The sequence below is a fragment of the Acyrthosiphon pisum genome, chromosome A1 (genome assembly GCF_005508785.2).
Source record: "Acyrthosiphon pisum isolate AL4f chromosome A1, pea_aphid_22Mar2018_4r6ur, whole genome shotgun sequence".
Taxonomy (NCBI): domain Eukaryota; kingdom Metazoa; phylum Arthropoda; class Insecta; order Hemiptera; family Aphididae; genus Acyrthosiphon; species Acyrthosiphon pisum.
The window spans coordinates 143,732,045-143,746,283 of NC_042494.1; the positions used below are offsets into that span (position 1 = coordinate 143,732,045).

A 14,239-nucleotide genomic window follows, 5' to 3' on the forward strand; every position below is an offset into this window, starting at 1 on the left:
TGTATTTTAATTATAATTTTTTTTCAAAACACCTAGGCCCGGCGACCGGTGCTCGTGTATGAGGCTATAGTGACTATCGTAGCGACTACAGTGTACGACTTTGCAGGCCACCTCGGGTGTTGGAAATGTTATTTCAGACAAGATGTGCTTTTAAAAGCGTATATTATAACCAGCGGTTATAAATACGGGTATTCCTATAACTATATTATCTATATACTGGGCACTAGCTATATACTACGATATTATATTATATTATAATGTACACGCGTTCGTGTCTCTATATTAATTGTATTTTAATATTATTTAATTTTATTCCACTTGACATTTTAACAACTTTAAGTTTTACTGTTTCAAGCTAATAAATAATAATATAGTAAACAGTAATAAATAATTAATATATAATACATTATATCAGGTTGTGTTTTAGTCTATGAGATTGTTGTTTGTTTTTCAAATTTTTCATCAATGGAAACTTTCAATACAAGTACAAAATATTTTTACAAATTATACTATCACGAAACAATTGGAAGACCCGTTATTAAATATAACACATATACAGAGTGATTGCAATAATGCTCACCTTCATTTTTGCCTTTAATTGTGCATGAATGTATTCAAATTCTGATATAGATCATATTTTAAAATTTTTGAATTTTTATTTATTACTTATTGGACTTACAAACTTCTGTTCTTTTCAAATGGGAACCCCTTTTTATACTGTAAATTATTTAGTGGACAGTTGTACATATCTGATTCAAAATTCAAATGAGTAGTTTCTTTTAGTTTCTTTTAGTTATTAAAATAGTTGTATTAAGGACAATTAAAAGTCCTAAAAAATCGTTTTACATAAATATAAAATAGACGTAAAATTGAATCTAGTAGGTATTTATTATGCTTCGACCATTTTCAAAAATTATTAATATTGATAGATAACTAAGAATAACTAACATTTTCAAATCACCATAGCCCCCATATCTTATCTAAAGTTAAATAACTCAAAAACTACACGTTCGAATTTTGATTTTGATACCTAGTCAAAAATTTCAGAAAAATTATCCACTGTACAATTTATAATAGGCTGTTTTCATCTGAAAAACAGAAAAATTTATCTCCACAGGACAATCTTTAAGTATATTACAAAAAACCAAAACATTTAAAAATATGGTCTCAAAGTATAATTGAAAATTCTAAAAATCAGATTTTGAATCACTGCATTATTGAAGAAAAAGGGTTGGGCATGCTTGGTGAATAACACTGTTTATATAGGTAAATTCTGGAATAAGGCATAACACTATGTGTTTTATTTTAACCAGTAACATGACTACTATATTAGGTATACCTAGTATTAAATATTAATGTATACACTAATACAGTACACTAATACAGTCGCGTACGATCAAATATTATAACTAATAACTTATTATAAACGACGAAATAAGATATTATTAAATGTATATTCTTTACATTTGTCCCTAAGCTACATAATAAAAGTCATCGAATACAATACGAAATTACGACGAAATAATACTATTGATCGTTCTCAGAAAACAGGACTTTGGAAACCTTGGATTGTAAATAATAACTGCTTAGATTTCTACTGATGGTAAATATATTTTGCATTTTTTAAACCGATGGACTATGAATCTATTAACAAATAAATGACTAGTCATCAGTGAAAGAATTTAATAGCATTTGCATAATTATATTATCTTATTTTATAAATTTACGATAATATTTGTTTTGTTTTTCTATTATTTTGTAAGAATACAATAATATTATAGCTGCTTACAATATCTCCATAATACTATTATGTAGCAATGCCTTCTGTTAGTCAGGTGCTTTCATAACGCATGGAATTATAAATTGTTAAATTTAGTTTTAACTCGTCCATTGATAGTTTTTTGTTCATTAATTATTTTAAGGACGTATTTATAATTTATGTTGCATAAATGTTTCAAAATTCTTCGAAGTATATACCTAGTAATCATATTACAATTTGTATTATTTGTTTGCACTATATTACTATAATACATTGATATATTGTATGCATATTAGGGGCTCTTACCCCTGATCGCTTTGCTCGCCTACCCCTTCCAATTCTATTATTTTGCGAGCTTTGATTTCTTTCGAGATACTTTTCACGTTTTTGTTTATTTTTCTTTTTTTTCCTACGCCTATTCTTCAACTGATACTTGAAGCCTCTTCTTATACATCTTAAAATTTACAATTTTACTCTTATTTTCAAAAATTATTTTATATAAAAGAGAGATGTTACAATAGAAATATAGAATAATTTTACTATACATATAATCAATACAATGTTGTATACAACGAGATAAAATGTATAATTTATTTTTGTAATTTAACTCTTACAATTTATATTCAAGTTCAATTATATAATATTTGTTTTATACTTTGTAAACATAAATACATATTAACGGTATTAAAATTTATATTTTATTTAACGATAAATTACGCCAGGAAATATCCATGTATAGAATATAACGATTCTGGAATTATATGCGCGTGATAAATGATGATATTATAAAATAATATATTATTATATAACTTTGGTGGGCGAAAAGTATAAGGCAAGTAATATTTTATGGACAAAATTACTCGTATGAAAAAATAATTGCATTAAATTGCTCGCTATTTTATGAGTCGTGCCGAAAAACACGAGTAAAAAAACAACTATAAAAAAGATAAAAATAATTTCGAAAGTTCACTTTATACACCTATATAATATTGTATTGTATATTTATATATATATATAAATATAATAGTATTATTATTATTATTAATATTATTATTTACGGTTAAGTGTCATCAAAAGTTATATATAAAGCTCTGGCGTGAAAATACGGGATCGAAAAATGTGAGCAACGATAAATTAAGGGCTTGACAAACTGGGAACAAATCTATCGATAAAAACCGCGCTATATCCTCGCAAAACGAAATGTACTTAATACCTATACACTTTCAACAGCAGAAAAGTTAGTATACCTAAAAATCAATAGATCTGTAAGCTTGTAGAAAATGCATTCTTTTTAGTTTATTGTAAAATTGATTAAGGTATTTTCGTATTTTTTTAGCCTTTTTACGTCATTTATTCACTGTTAAGCTATTTTTGATAGTATTAATATTTTCGATAATTTGAAACCCTTTACACACATTTTATGAATTATATAATATATTTTTCATTTTTGTCGTATACACATTTTAAACGATTTTTACCCATGTCGTAATTAATTAATAATATTTTTAGTTTAAAATATTTTGCACTTGAGAGATATATCTATATATTTTTAAATGATGGGTTTTTTATTTGTATATAGTACCTATATGCTTACATTTCATTTTATACAATATTTTTTGAGTTTATTAGTGCATTAGTCTATTAGTTTAATAGTGCATTTTTCAGAATTTGCAGACTACAGTGCATTTGTTAATGCATTTATTTTTGATGCATTAAATTCAAAGCCGTAGTACAACTAATATAAGGTATAACTAATTTGGAATTTTAATTAATAAAATACACACACACATATATATAAATATATATTATTTAGGTATTAACAATGTTTATAAATTGTTTTAAGATAATTTAATATTGATATGTAATATAAGATAATTAATAATTAGAAAAATCATTATTTTATATGTTTTAGTTTGTGGGTGATTGCTAAACTATGCTATTCTCCTATACTGCTTACGATGTAGTTGTGTCGTTAGTCTATATAATTTATATACACTGCGGTGTTCTTGCAAATAGTTTGCATCGATTTTGTATACTTATCCGTTCATATTTACATATCATTCATAGCCAGCGCCAAGCAGTAGCATACGCAGAATTTTAGTTTGGTTAAGGTTTTACCTGAGTAAATAATTTACATTACTTTTTTCTATACAGTTTCTATATAAAAAATTATAGTTAGTTTCAAATTTAGTCTACATTTACAGTATTGAACCTGGTCATCTATAAGTACTATAACGCCTCTTTGGGCCGTAATAAACGTGGTAATAATTGATGGACGGTGACACACCATCGATTATAGCACACGTTTAGCAATGTTCTAATTCTAAATCAGCCAAAAAAACAAGGAAACCATGATTATCGACGTCTTTACCATATTCAACAATTTATTTTATAACTATATTAAAAATGACCAACAATATTGATCTGTGTGTATCAAAATGGTGGTGAATAAGATTTTTTTGTGAAAAAAAGAAATTTCAGAGGGGTCAAAACCGTAGAACCCTACCCCTGCGTACGCCACTGGCGCCAGTTTATTTGTCAGGGGGCAGCATACTGCATAGTATACGCTGATTTCTATAAATAACGCTTAAATACGTAGGAATATTTTTTCAAATTAAATGACAATACGAATGCCATGGTGGGGAGGGTGCACGTGAACCCCTTTGTACCCCTCCTCCTCATGACGAGGATGGAATCATTGTTTCGTTTACACGACGTGTGACGTTAATAATAATCGATTGCGCTGTCATAACGTGAATAAAATATTATATTAAAATAAATCCACAAGCGCCCGCAATTCAATATTTATTGTATTTTGATGTGTAAAATTGATTATGTACACAGTTTTGGTATTAATTTTCTGATGGGGTTAAACCGAGTGAAAACCTATAAACAAAAAAAAAAGCCTACACTGAAATATCGCGCGTGCAAGGCTGGCCATCATCGGTGCGGTAACCGTGCGCGAAAATCCAGTCGAATTTATTAATGGCGGCACCGCCGTAATTTCGTTCCGCTCACACCTCCCGCTGCCGCCTAAGTCACACCAACGGCCGCCGTAGCGGACTGCGGTCGTCGCGTTTTGCCAAAACAAACGGTTTTTCTTACGCGACTATTTCTCCCTGCGGCAGCCCCTTAGCAAGTTTATACACGCGCACACGCGCACACACACACACACACACACACACACACACACACACACACACACACACACACACACACACACACACACACACACACACACATTCAATATAATATATTACGACCAGCCGGGATCGTCTAGTCCCGAAATTATTTTATGAACCGAAAACTGAACCTCACGGAATAATACTCCCCCAACGACGATTTTAGGTATATACGTGGTATGTATTATATTACTATGTTGCGGCAGTATACACCACCGTCCGAACGGTGTATGAGGTGTAATATCGCAACGTTTGTTTTTCATTACCGGGTAGTAGGTATACAATATTATATAAAATAGGTACGCACGAGTTAAGTTAAACGCACATCAAAATGAGTAAATTGTAGGTAGTGTATTTTTCAACTATGTTTTGTGTTAGAAGAACCGAGAGTGATTAAATAATCATAAAAGTAATTTCTATTATATTATAATATTATCATTATGGAATTATCAAAGTCTTGGAAAACCACATGGACCGGACTATTTTTATACGATTAACATGCGAGCCTGAATAGGTTGACATATTTTTTTTCAATAATCCACATCAGATTTCAAAACGCTGGGTCTTTGACTACGTTTTATCAAATTTAGATAGGTACGAGACTCGTGTCCAACGACCAAAGATTTTTCCAAATATCATCAAAAATATAAATTACTCCGGGGTAGCATATTAGGTTTAGTTTTTCAGCTTCATTTTATCATATCTGGTTGTTTTTAATGTTCCCCTTTCTTGTATGTATATACATATATGAATTACGTTGTAGGTATTGGTGCTAATCATTAGTGCTATTAATTTGACGCATACCTATTGGTCTCGTTATAATACGCAATACTCATCAGTTATCTCTGAATGCAATAGGAACAATAGTGATGATGGCGATAGAAATAAAAATTATTTTTCAGATGGTCATACGTGTATTAGAAATAGCAGAAAATGATAAGAGTTTAATATTATACCATCGTATTATACCCTTTAGCCTTTAACGCACATTCTCGGCTCCCACGCATATTTAGGCATTAGGAATTCGACCGAACGTGCTGCATGGAGGGTTAAACGCTCGCGTCTTTGAAAAAGGGACGAGTCGGACGATGATGATCCCTAATATATTATCATTGTTGTATTGCAGTACGCATTCGTATAATATTCTCTTTCATTCTAACAAGCGCATATTGTTCGTGATGGACAAAATTATCCACGGTTTCAACGCCACACGGGTCTCATAAACCCTCCTATCAATAACAAAAATTTGAATTTCTGACAATGAAAAAAATAATTCCATAAAATGTGATCACCTCCCTCGTATTGCTATCTCGTTAGTACACTTATTTATTTCGGTACCATAAGACTAATATAATATAATATTTTGACAATTACATAAAATACAACATTTGTAAATATTATATAGATTACTATGAGATATAGTACTACTATAGGTACGTACTTACCGATTACAAAATCTTGAAAATAATAATGCATTGTTGCAAAATAAAAGTCTATTCAATCAGCCGGTGAAGTATTAGACGTTAATCGTAAATTTTTTTTTCGATTCACCATTTGAATTTGTGCAGTCCGGCAGCTCAGCCACTTAGAGCTGAAGAGTCGACATATTATTGCACCCAATCATATTAATATGATCGCTTTGCGACGACGACCGTGACGTATTTATGAGCAAAACGTGTTTACGACGAAATGAAAATACCGACGACATTTCACGAATATAATATGCATTGTACAACAATATAATATGGGTAGGTAATAATAAGTACCTTATATACACAATATTATCACTACGGCTATATCATAGCTATACGCCTATATCTATATAACCCACGCGAGTAAAACGTGAATAAAAGACAAAAGCAAATGTAAATTCATTATTTTACGGGCCCGAACTTCACATTTTTCACGATTCTTTTGTATGTGGTATGTGCTATGAACTACGTGCGTACGTCATGTACCGCGTACAATATTATGTATATTCCACGCGGATTGTAGTTTTTCTGCCGAGGAAAATATGTGCTGTCTCGCGAACAAATGCACCCCGCCGATCGTATAATTCTTACCGCCTGAAGATTTTTACTGTTATGGCCCGGGTTTATGGGTTTCGTGGACTCTAACTTAACGGTATGTATACGCACACGAACCCCTGCTCCAGATGTGTGTGCGTTGAAGTATAGTGCACACATGAATACACGGGGAGACGTCCCTTTAAATATTTAGGTCAACAGTGGTGTGTCGTGATGTATACCGTTTGTGCATCCGTTTACGCATGTTTATAACCATAGTAATACTGTTATGTATTAATGTATAATATACAACGTTTTCTATTGATATGGGAAACGCTGCAGTCCACAGCGTGAGGGCCAAACGGATAGAAAAAATAAAATTTGTTCACAATATTTTATCTAATAATATTTTCATGACGTGGTTTATCTTTGTTATAGATGTATTTGTGTGTGTGTAAAATAAGCAGTTCACTGAAAAATAGAAGAAAGAGTGGGTTCCACTGGTACCGTTCCAACCAAAGAGATAAACACTCATACTAACCAATGCATTTTCTATGCTAAAAACTAAGTGGAATATCTCTGCGGGCAGATCTAACAGGACTTCATCAATGATTGTTATAATGACAATCAACTGAGAATCATGTCCGTAAAGTTGGCCCTTACACTTTTTCAAAAAAAGTTTTGCATAGTGCCATTATTTTGCAAGTAATTAGCAAGAATTTGCAAGTCCACTCCCGAAATTTTCAAGTCAAAAACAAAAGAGTTATAAGGGGTGAAACCAAGGAAAGGCCAACTTCACGCAGCCCTGACTTGTTGTCACTTAATAATATCTATATTATGCTCTGTATCAGTGTTTTTAAATACGATTGGTATACTATAAAACGTTAGGTACCAGTTGTACCCAAGAAAAACACGATAATTTTTATTTAAGTTGTATAATGTTGCAATTCGACAAATATCTCTATTTCTACGACCAAACTTAATAAGATCAAACCATGTGATTCGGGTCGCATCGGACAAACGTTCAAATCTGATTGTACATTTAAAAATTTTAAACTATTGTACTGTGTACACAATACACATACTATGTTATATTCCTCTTCTCAAATTTAGTTTATTAATAAAAGTTTAACTTTGTTTTAAATGTTCCACGGTATACACAAATATTTTCAAGTCCTTATAATATTATATTATATATTGTACAATATCTATAATACTATAATATATCGTATATTAACACGTGTATACGAGTGACAAAATGGCCTAAGCACCACCCCAATAGTCCGGAATGAATATTATTATAACGGCAATTTATCGGATGCTCAGGGTAAATATAACGTTGTATGATTTAAGGCGAATGTAGTTGCGAATTTTCGATGCGTTCAATTGCCGATGTTTGTTTTTATAGTCAGTATATTATAACAATCGATATTTTGGGGAAAATCGTAGATACAATTTATGACAAAGTTAAATAATATTTATAAATTACATTATTAATATTAAAAATATACCTACTCTATATATATTATAGTCTATAGTAATGTGTTATAAATTTATAATAATTTAATATCGGTTGATTTTCTGACGCGTACATCAATCAAAAAGAGTAATTTAGTGATTTCAGTTTGATACAATTACACTCGACCAAAACTTGATTTTGTGATTTCAAATTTGCGATTTATCAATCGATTTTCTATGAGGAACACGCGTGAATCCTGTCCGCATGACCACAGGTATAATTATGATCAATGACCACCTACTTGGCTATACTTCTATATGTTCCATTACTTTCTATATTATAATTTATAAGTGATACGATTAAATCTTAACAACGATAAAACGACTAGAACTCAGTAGGTCGGTATAAATATTATAATAATATATAGGTAATATCGTGCAATATACAATACATAAACTTTTAAAGTGTAAATAACATATATTAATATATTATTTAAATAAATTTAGGACGCGGAATAATCCGATAATGCCGAGGGTACCTACGTAATATATTACGTAAAGGGGTTTTAAGTACCAAAACACTACTTTGGTGTTCCGCGCGTCTGAAACGCGACTATGTGGGTATATAAATACATAGTATAGGTATAGGTACATTATATACGCGAGTCTCTTATCTCGTTGGATGAAAAAAAATCCCTATAATATTATACGTGTATTAGAGAAACACATTTAAACATTATAATATTATGTGAGGATACCAATGTATACAACCTACCTGCGTGCCAGTACGGCAGGCATATAATGCGTATAGAAAAAAAGCGAAAAGCATCGCCGTCGTCGTTGTCGTCCTAATATACACGAAGTATAATAACGTATAATATTATTATACTCGAGACCACCGCCGCCGCCGCGTCGTGGTGATACGGATTTTCATTTTAAACGCACACAAACATCGCGTTGCCCCGTGTATAAATCACGATGATTAATTTCACGCCTGTTTCTCGACACTCGGGTGTATATACGCGTTTTTTTTCGATATACGTTTATTTCTGTACACACACACACGCACACACGCATACATTTCTCGGTAATTCTTTAATTCTTCTCTCTTCTCTATCTATCACTCGGTCTCTCTCCCTTCGTCTCTGTCTCTCTCACACCCCCCCACTGAAACCGTTCACCGCCACCCGATCACCAACACCTCCCGCGCACAACCTTCGCCGACCGTCACCCACCCACGTAGAGCGTCGTCCGTCCCCCGTACGCGCACACACACACACACACACACACACTGACACACGCATAGACACATAATAATATAATATATACATTTATATCATACATTCGTATCATAGTAAAATATTATCATATTGTATTGTACCTATGTGCATATAATACACCTATATTATAATAATAATATGATATTATGCGAGTCGTATGCCCCCGCGCTGCTGCTGCAGCAGGGTCGTATTATATTTTTACCACCCTCGGACGGCCCACGATGTATATAAACGCGCGCGTTACACGCTGCTGCAGCCGGTGCCGAATCGATATCGTCGAAAACGCGTGTGCATGTGTGCGTAGAGTACCCTCGTCGGCGGCGGCGGCTCGGGGCGATTAATCATTCGGCGCGGCCATAAATCCCGCGAGTCGGCGGGGTCGACGCGCGCGCACTCGCATTCGCTCGCCCGTGAGAGACGCGCGTGTAATTTTCTGTGCATGTACGAGGGACTACGGGGAAAAAAAATACAAAAATAGGAGGGGTTCGGCCCCAATATCGCCGGTAGACATCTTGCGGCGGCTGCAGCCGACTGTACTCGAAATCCTCCTCCGACGACGACGACGCTCCTAAACCGTCCGCCCGATTCGCAGCCGACGTGCTATATATATTATTATGCGCATGCACATGATATATTAGTATTACATAATTTTATTATTATATTATACGACACACATCACCGGTGCAGAAGAGTGAAAAACGTTTCCGTACTCAGTGCGTATACAACGGCGGCGGCTAATCTCCGAATTATTATATTGTTTTAATATTCTCAAAGTAGCTGCGCGATCGGCGATCGATATGGCCTCTGCGACGTCCGCCCCTCCCCGCAGCGTTAACACCCGATGTTAATAATAATAATTTCTTTTGATTTAATTTTTTACTTCGCTCACTCTAGCTTGGTGGGTAGCGTGGGAAGAGAATTCTTTTTTTTTTTTTTGAAAGTAATAAACAATCTTCGATTAACGCTTGTATCTACATCATATTATAGAGTACCAATTATAGTCAGTACATATAGGTATTTGAAGATATCGGCGATTTTACATTTGAAGTTATGTTACATTAACTAATAATTACGGCAAAACGTAATTTTAAAGAATCGTATTTCAAGTCAAATAACGTAGGTTTGGGTTCCTTGCCGAAAATGCTTTTGACAACGATATTATATACATTCTAAATTAAAAATCAAACGTTTTTCTCATATATAATATACATAATATATTATACGTGTTCATTGTTCATATTATGGCTCATAGTTTATACAATCATAATATTATTAGTGGGTGCACTGCCGCTATAGTTCAAAAAGTATTTTAAAAACATATATTCAGACTGACCAAGAATAATATAAATTCCAGTCGAAACATATTTTTAAGATACTATTATTTTTATTGTGGTATTCGTAGGTACTCAAAACTAAATTATTTTTTTATATTTCCCTAGTGGTAATTACCATAATATCTGGGCATTGTAAGTATTAAACTACTTATATTATATTCGTATCACAATAGGTAAGGTACCTACTACATAATTGAGTATAAATAATTATAATGGAAATAGATATTTTCATTTAACCCAACTTTAACAAACGCATAAACGTATACTAAACTTATACTAACTAATTAAAATTAATATTAAATGTTACCATTGTATGAAGTTTTGTTTGAAATGTTTAGTGACATTCTAGGGTATCTGGATGTTCTGACGATATTGATATTCTTTTGTAAAAACTAATCTTCCCAAAAATATCTATAATCTATTAAAACGTAATATCGGCATTAAAATACTTTTCTAATCAGTTATTGTATTCATTAATCATAAGTACTTGGATGATCAATGTTACTAATATAATTATATAATATTATATCTTTATAAACACAAATTATTTGATTTCAAGTTTATAAATTTTAAAGCTATAAATTATAGTGTGTATTACACTATAATATTGTGTTTCTGAGCATAATAATATAATTTTAACAACTTATTTTTAATTTTCAAATATATTACATAATTCAAAATAAGCGAAATTTAACCAGTTATGTATGTTTATAAATCTGTGTCGTTTGTTATTGCTATAATAAATAATATTTAACTATTATAGCTGAATGATTGAAAACAGTTGCCACTTGCCACTCTTAACCTTAAATCGACATTCAAATGAAATATGAATTTTTTTAGTAAATTGATATACAATATAATCGTTCGATAAAAAATCATAAATTAGAATTTTAGTGCCGTGGAAAGTACTTAAAGTACCTACATAATATTATTATGTATTAATGTGTTGCATAAAACGTTAACACAATCGATTTTAATTGCTCATACATAATAATATTATTAATCGTCGAACATTATGATAGGTAGTAAATGAATCGTTATTCCTATCCATATAATGTTTCGCGTGTACCACGTACATTGTACCTACATACATAATTTTGCGTTTATAATATAATATTGTTTTTTCCGCTTATGTTGATGTGCTATATCTCTATTGGCTATCGAACCCACGGGTGTAATTGACTTTCAATATATCGTACATGGTTTCGACTCAATAACTGCAGTGTCAGTTTATTACGAACAGATACGAAATAATGATTTGACATCGATTCGGAGTTGGTTTAAACGATTTAATTTGCAGTCATAAATAGTTATCTATTTTATGTATTCACTGAACAATAAAATATTTATTATTATTTATTTATTATTATTCAATTAATTTTTATGTAGCTTGTAGTTTGTACCCATATATTATAGCGGGCACATCCATATACACCTGCACGTGCAATCATAATGGGTATTATGTTGTTTGTTTTATATCAATCGGATATAATGTATACCAAATGAATAGCGTCAACAAATTATGTGTTTTTTTTTCTGGAACCCTAGGGACATAGCCATGTCCACCAGCTAATACTTATTACAACAGACGTAAGTTGTTCATTGTAAGTACCTCGACACGTTACAATATTTAGAAAGGTGCGGAATTTGTATTTTAGTTAAGAGAAAATATAGCACAATAGTGTTTCAAGGCCGACGCACAAAAGCCTTTGGTGAGCCCGTTCCGACACGGCAGAAAATTGCATGGTACCTGCACATACTATGCATTCACTATGTCCCGCTGGGTTTGAGCATCAACACAAGCGAATCGCACAGCGCGTAGTCCACTGAATCATCGACGAAAACGTTCGGGTCATTTACGCAATAAAAGTCTATGGAAAAAAAATCCTATTTCGTTTATTTTTTCACCTCCCAAATATTTTGATCTAATGGTCTATTTGTCATCGATTTGTTTCGGGAAGGAAGATATATTATAATGCGTACACCCTCGCACGAAACGATACAATAATAATAACAATAATAAAAAAATAAACCCAATAAAAAATGTATACATTTCATCACCTATATATTATATTTTATTCTATTCTATATATTATATTGTAACTATACCGCAACACGATACCCATATTAACCTCCTCAATATATAATATGAGTATATACCTATACTTTATTGTACAATTTTTTTTCCGAATACGCGTTGTGTTCAATTTTATATACCTACCTACAGCAGTTTGATTGTAAATATTTATTATGTGGTTGAAATAAGTGACAGCGATATCATTATATCTAATCAATTTATCATTAAAAAAAATATATTTTAAAAGACTTTGAAGTGTATAAAGTATCTACCAATATATCATGCGGTAAGTTTTGAGTGCATGTAACCACCGCTGCACCGGGGTGCAGGTGTAATGCTGTTAAGAAAACATTATTAACGCATTAAAAGAGACAGAGTCTTACTGCGGTTTGCATATAATAATGTAAGAATTTTAAAAAAAATGCAGGCCCGGCGCACACGTGTACTTATATATTATAATGTGTTTATTGTAATATTGCATGACACAGGATCGCGAGTCGTATATTACCGTCGTATGCATCGCGGAATAACTATGTAGGTACTTACAACTACCTATATGATAATAATACGAGAGTCACAAATTGTCATTTACCACGTCGTGTAAAATGGTAATAATTATTAACGGGAAGCCGCGGGGAATTCGCATATATAGGTAGATAAAGTTTCGTTTAATATGAATATATATATCATATCGTACGTACGTACCTACCTATATAATATGTTTCCTTGTGCTGTATATACGCTTTTCCCCATGTAATACAGCTGTCGCTGCGTGCACTTTGTCATGAAACATACTTATAGTATAGGTGTATCATGCACATCACACACCTATAATATCATGCTCTTCACAGAGTGATCCGAATATGGGGGTGGTTATATTAAAATTTTTAATTAACCTTGCTGCGACATCTGTACCATTGCGGTGATTTCGTGACGACTGGACTTCAGCGATATAATATGTATAGGTAGGTATAGGTTAGACACGAGAATTCGATCGGAAACCGATTAACAGAATACGATGTATTCAGAGGTGGAACTAGAATTTTGTGTGCCTTAAGAAATTGAAAAAAATACTCCCAATCGTAGATCATGACTGAAAAAACCTTTCCCGCACTTTATTGTTTTCTCATAATAATAATAATA

At 32.2% G+C, this 14,239-nt stretch overlaps 1 protein-coding gene across 2 annotated transcripts in view; it reads right to left on the reverse strand.

Annotated features, from left to right (window-relative positions):
• The window catches only part of LOC100160569 (homeotic protein ultrabithorax), a 271,573-nt gene that overhangs the window by 38,693 nt on the left and 218,641 nt on the right, over positions 1-14,239 (reverse strand). The window contains exon 3 of one of the 2 annotated variants that reach the window (XM_029488502.1): positions 11,327-11,437. The exons of the other annotated variant lie outside the window; for it this stretch is intronic. The gene's annotated coding sequence lies outside the window, so the exon portion shown is untranslated. The remainder of the gene's footprint in view (positions 1-11,326; positions 11,438-14,239) is intronic. 2 annotated transcript variants of the gene reach the window in all.